Genomic DNA, 7068 nt, shown 5'->3' on the forward strand with positions numbered 1-7068 from the left:
TAGAGCGAAAAAAGGGTTTATTCTTTGAAGGCATTGCCTTGATAGGCAGTATTTTCTCAAGCTATTATTTTACAAATCTGTTGTTTTAATAACGGTTTAACGATTTTTATGCATAAATCTCGATGCCTGGAGTTCAGGGTTACCAAATCTTGTCACAATTTTTGTCACAATGCCGATTTAGGCGGTTTTGCAACTGGTCGATGGGCGATTTTGCAAAAACATCGACGATATGACTGCAAATTAAAACTTGCAGCTCTGCAGCCTTTGTTGACTGACTTTATGGAAAATATGTACGTGCAAGTGCACGAAGTAGATTTTATTAAAAATAGCAATCATATTATTGTTGAACAAAGAAGCATAGCAAGAGTGGAATTCAAATAAAATCGAGTGTTTGCAACATAACTATAAAAAACTTTATTACAATGTTTCGTTTAGTCAACAAATGTTTATAAATTAAGTAAGATAAGGATGCTTATATAGATATAAAGTAAATACAACAAAAGTCTAATTTGTTTAAATTTATTTTCGGCGTATATAAATTAAAGTTGTTTGTCCTTAACGTATGGCTATGAAATTTTTGTAATTTGCTCTGAGCATGGTTACACAGAGAAAAATATGACCCATATAAACAAGAAGATTATCTCTATGAAAATTATCTAGGCTAAGGGGTTAAAGTCTTCAAAATTTTCAGCGCAAAATAACTGTTAATACCTTTTAAGGCAACTAGTAGCTTTACCATAATTACTTCAGAAAAAAAAATTCAAAAAATTAAGTTAATATAGAATACCGATATGGGTATCAAATAAAATAGAAAATTCTGAAACAATGGCAAACAAGCACTGAAAACGTACTTCTGAAATTGTATCCCCCAATATTCAATATTTAGTTTTGAAAAAATATATGTTTTAGATTAATATACACACGGAAGCATCCTCAAATTTCGTCCTGCCAACTTTATTAACTTAAAAAAAAAAATTATTGGAAGGGCATATCCGATACCTATTCGTAACCCAGAAACCTGAAATTTTTTTTACTCTAAAGAATTTTCTCTTTCATTTAATACCCATATTGGTATACCATATTTTACATTGAACTGCATTTTTTTTAAATAATTTTTTGCTCATAAAAAAAGCAGACGTCAAAGAAAAAACTAAAAATGCAGTTTGCTTGTTTCATGCGTTTTGTTATTTTTGTTTATATTATCGCACGGTGAACCTTATGTGAGGTCTTCTTTAATAGGCAGAGCTGTAAACTTTCCTTCCCTATTCCTGATTTCATTTAAAAGATAAACTCAATAAAATTCCTCATGACCTAGAGATTTGAAACTTTAAAGTTAGCCCAGAACTCAATGACAATGCAATGAGAATGATGAATTAATCCGCTGAGTGGCGCGGATGTCGAGGTATTTCAAAACATTTATGGTCCATTTGCTTCACATTTGGAACGTTTTGTACTTAAATTGAAAGAAAGAAATAAATCCACAATAAAGTTAGCCGTTAAGGGTTTTCACCGGTTTTTTTTTTTTTTTTTGATTGAACATTGATTTTTTGAATATCGAATAATCCCGATTTTTTTAGCGAACTAGCCGATTTTACTCATTTCATACAAATCTTGACCTCCCAATAAAAGTGTTGAGTTTTTCGAAGATTTCAAGGTTTTTTCCAGTTTAAGGGAACCGCCTAAATTGTTGTATATCTTAGGTTATTCGGGGATGAACAGGATCAAACCAGAACAACATGATCATAATTGGTTTCAATAAATGAATGTTTGCCGCCTAACTGTTTCTGCGTGTTTGGGCGTGCTTCTCATCCAATTCGTGTTCTGCTTCTTGGTGCTGTGAGACAAATGGGGAGATCTACGAGATCTACACTTTAGCTCCAACTCTGAAGAAGCTTCTTTATGACAGAATTACACTAAGAGGTCAGCCATTGTCTTCCGAGGGGCGACCGCTGTTTGAAAATACTTTTTTTTTTTTTGAAGTTACTGTGACCAGAAATTGAACCATGGGCCGCCCGAGTAGCAGTAGGCACACCTAAGCAACTGGCTACGGTGGCAAGAGCACTGCTCGAATCTGAAAAAGTCAGACAGAATGCAATAAAATATTAAAAAAGTTTTACTTTTGATTTAAATTTATTTTGCTTTGCTCATTTCTAAATTAAAGCTATCTTTATCAGTTTCACTGTATGAAAACGATGTAAAATAAAATCGGTTTATCCGGTTTTTTCTTAATTTCAAAATCGGGAACCGTTTTTTTTCAAATGCCGGATTTGAAAAAAAGGCGAATAATCGAACACCCTATTGGTTAAGCAGGCGCATTCCAGCAATATGTGAAAGTTCATTTTTGTTAGGGAAATTTTTCGCCTACTGTTAACCGCAAATGTTGTTATTTTTTCTAACGAAAAATTATCCATTAATAAATTATGTTATGCATACGAATTTTACTAGACTATGTTGTACATTTATTTAGCTTGGTAATACGATGTTTACATGGGGCGATTTTACTGGCAACTTTTAGTTGAAAGCAACAATCGCCTAGTGTGAAGGGCCTTTCAACTAATCGCTTCCAATGAAGTTGAGGGGCAGCCAACTTTTGATTGAACTAATCGCCTCTCAACTTGCCTGTGAAAATGCCTCATGTGAACACCGTTTAAATTTTTGTACGGCTGCTAGCAATTAAAAGTAACTCATACGCCATGCTGTACTTTTTCTAAATTCAACGAAATTAAATAAATTACATTTTTATTGCTTTCACTTTAAAGCAATAAATTTACAAATACTTTCTGTTACATTAATTAACGATCCACCGTTAGTAAAATTCTTTCATTAATTAATTTAGAATTTCAACATATAAATATACGCGAATGCTAATATAAATGCAAACAAAAATATTTTAGTAAATCAATTTTATTAATACAAAATATTCAAAACAAAAGTTTATAAAAAAATGCATTAAATAACTTCATTGCGCTCATACTTTCTAAAACACTATATAACATATGCATGCAATTAATTAGCTCGAAGCCAATGAAAAATATTTATTTTTTTTATCCAATCAAATATTTGCCATAAATTGTAAATTAAAACTTTTGTACAAAACTTTAATGAAAGAGAAAACGTGGTCATTTAATTCCACAATGTGTACATGCATATGTAGATATGTATGTATGTTAAGTGTACGTATGTATGTGACTACTACTAAGCTCATTAATAATTGAATGTTGTATTTTATATTGCGTTAATTATTTATTTGTCGTTATTTTTTCATCATCTAATTTAACAGATTCGTAAAAAATGTCCACATGTGTATGTATATACGTATGTATGTGTCAATAAACTCTGTGGTTGAATTTAATTTCAATTTTGTAAATTTTTAAAAATTTTCTATCAAACCCATTTGTAGTGGTATTCGCTTAGCGTTTATAATATGAATAATCTTGACTGCTAACATTTTTTTCCGCCTGCAGAAATGCATCTAAATACTCTGCTTCAAAAAGAAAAATTTTAAAAATATTCGCATTTTTTGGCAGTTTTGACTCACCCACTAGCGAAATACAATAAAAAAGCGCAATGGCATCGTTATTCGTATAAAATTTGACATTGACTTTTGTCCACCTAGCTTCTTCTAGTCGCCACACTGCGCGCCATTAACACAAGTGAGATACTCAAGAACATCTACCGAGGGCAAGAAAACTTATCTCGAAAATATTTGGACTAAAAATTTCATCACCTAAATTGTTTACTGCTTTTCAGGCATTTAGCAAACTGTTGCAACAATAACATCAACTACAATAAATTAAATAACGCGAAGCAATTTTTAGCAACCAAATAATTTGCTGGTTATGTAATCAAGAAATATAACAAAAGGAAAATCTAAGGCCACTTGAATAAGCTGCCTGCAGGAAAAGGAGGACAATCCAGTTAGTTATATGTAAGTATGTACTACACTGTCGCGTTAAACAAATTACGAAAAACTTTCGAGTTTTACGTGCAGCAATGCGCGGCATGCATTGAAAAGCACTAGGAGCAAGCATGCTTTATAGCCAACAATGATATGAAAACAACAACATGGCATAATACAAGTTTAGAATATTATAGAGAAAGTTTTATAGCCGTCGCTCTTGTTTCATCGGTGCTTAGACAAAAAGTGTTAGGAGCGTGAGGAAAAGCAATGAAAGGCGCTCTGTAAAGGTTAACAAGACTACTCAAGTTGTTGGCAGTAACTTGAGTTATGCGCTGCACAATTTTTTTTGTTTCATCGCAACTATGTTGACAACGATTAAACTATGTATAAAGAAGTGTGGGGCCTGAAAATTGTGCGCTGCAGGCAAGCATATAGATTCATGTGTATAAATGTATGTGCAGGTGTCCAATAAAAATAACCGCATTGTTAACTAGTCGAGCAATTAATTTCGCTGACGGTACTGATCGAAACAAACAAAGCAAGTGAATATGAGACAGCCGCGATAGCGATAGTGGTAAGAGCTCCGTTCCGACCGATTTCCAAAAATTATATTTTTTTACAAGCTTTTATTTAGCTTGCTCTGTATGTATATTAAGGTGGTCCTTAAAAAATCAAAAGAACGAATTTTTTTCAGTCTCACCCCCTCAGTAGGTAATACCACGATCGCAGATAATACACATAAATTTTGGTCCAGATTGGAGATGGTTAAGGCGTGTCGTACAGGGGCAAAATTCAGATTCGGCTATGGAGATTCAAAAACTTATAATTAATGTTTTTCTTTCATAATATTTTTTTTCTCATAACCCGATGACAGTGCAATACGAAAGGTGGCGCAGGAGTCGAGATATTTGAAAAAAAACCTTACTTATAAATAGTCCGATTTGGTTCAAATTTAGAACGTACTTATATTAGCTACATGAAAAGGAATAACTTCACTAGAAATTTTGCCGATAGGTGGCGCACGGGCCGATATATTTGGTAAACCAGTATTTATGATCCGATTTCGTTCATATTTAGAAAGCATGCTTCAAAAATATTTGTTTTTACTATTAACTTATTTAATTTTAATTTCTTTAATTTTTATTTTACTTTACTTTGTTTTAGTATTTCAAGTTAATTAAATATTTTAGAGTTTACATTTTAATCAAATGTCCACAACAACTATAATTACGAGTACAGAAAAAAAATATTACAGGAACTAAATAAATTTAAAAAAGTAAGTGCGCCTGGGCCATACGGGAGAAATGAGACTTACGTTACATATCTCACTGTCTCATAACCAATATACTTGCATTGTACATACATCTGCTTTGCCTAAAGTCATATTTTTTCTTTTTCTTTAATCTAGATCCCTACCTCTACCCCCGTTCGTTCTAATTATATTTATGTTATTCTGTTTTCCTTTACCTTCATTTTTATCTTTATACTCTAACATCCGACAAAATAACGATAAAAACATCGATAACAAAATCGATAAATAATCGATTAGAAAATCGATAAAAAATCTCGATAACCAATAAAACAATCGATAACAAAATCGATGAAAATAGCGATAACAAAATCAATAAATAATCGGTAACAAAATGGATAAAAATATCTATAACAAAATTAATAAATAATCGATAACAAAATCGATAACAAAAGGTATAAACAATCGATAACAAAATCGATATTAAAATTGATAACAAAACTGATAAATAATCGATAACGAAATCGATAACAAAATCTATAAAAGCATCGATAACAAAATCGATAAAAATATCGATAACAAAACCAATAACAATAGCGATAACAAAATCTTTAAAAATATTACATCGATAAGTTCTAAAATACCGAAAATAAAATCGATAACAAAATCGACAACGAAACCGATAAAAATCCCGAGAATCCCGAAAATCTCTAAAATCCAAAAAATAGTTCCCAAATTGAGTCTCTGTGTCTCTATCTATATCCTTTTCTCAATAATTATCTTTATTTTAATCTTTCTTCCTATATCCTAATTTTTACTTTTATCCGTATCCTCATCCTCATCTTTTTCTTTATGTTTACTCTGTTTTTACTTTTATGCTTATCAAATTCCCTTCACCTTTTCCCCTATATAAGTGTTTAAATTTACCTTGGTCTTCATTTTTGCAATTATCTTTACGCATCTTTGTTATTGTTTTTATTTTTAGCTTTGCCTTTATCCTTTTCTTTATTTATGTACGTACTCAACTTTACTTTCATTCCTTTGTATTGGTATTTTTCTAAGTGTTATTCCTTAACCTTTTATTAGCAAATTTGTGTTAAGTTAATATCGTATGCATACACACAAGAAGCACTTGTTTCAGTCCCAACCATTTCCGTTGCATAATTTCCGTTGCACCATTTCCGTATGCAATTTCCGTTGAATTTGCCAATTTACTCCCAACCAACCAACCGCCGCTAAAGAAGTTTCCCTTCAAAAATTTTGCTGGCCGTTGTGTTTGAACCCACGAACTAACAGCTCGTTTAATCCACAATGCTGCTACGTGTAAGGGTATGTCTATGCTATAATAATGTCATCGTAGAATCTTTAGTAAACAAGCAAGGCGCAAAAAGTAGAATATTTCTTAAGAAAGTAAATGTGTAAATGCGGCCAAGTATATGCTGTCGCAAATTGTGGTCAGCGTGGTAGAAAGTAAATAATAGGAGTAGCCTGTTAAAACTGATACTGGAGGGAAAAGAGAAATCGATTGGCAGTACAAGTACTTGTAAATGCACTGCAGTGGAGAAACTACAACGTTTCAAGTTGTTGTCTTATTGTGGTTGTTTTGCTGGTTTTTCCGTTTTTGTGATCTAAACCCGCAAGTAATGTCCGAGAAAGTGTCAAGTAAAGACTGCTGAATAGCTAAGAAGAGAAACTAGTTTGCTCTCAAATGCCACTGCTTCTTGTCCTTGTTTATTTTTGAATGGAAACTTTAAAATTCCAAAAGCATTGAAAACATCCGAAGCCATAAGGACAAGAGTGTGGCAAGCCTTTAGTTATGTTTCTATTTTACAGGCAACTTTTTGTTGAAAACAACATTCGTCTGGTGTGAGCGGCCTTTCAACTAATCGCCTCCAATGAAGTTGGGGTGCAGTCAAAC

This window comes from Rhagoletis pomonella, unplaced genomic scaffold, assembly GCF_013731165.1.
Source record: "Rhagoletis pomonella isolate Grant_MI unplaced genomic scaffold, Rhpom_1.0 Rhpom_scaffold_00007, whole genome shotgun sequence".
NCBI classification, from domain to species: Eukaryota; Metazoa; Arthropoda; class Insecta; order Diptera; family Tephritidae; genus Rhagoletis; species Rhagoletis pomonella.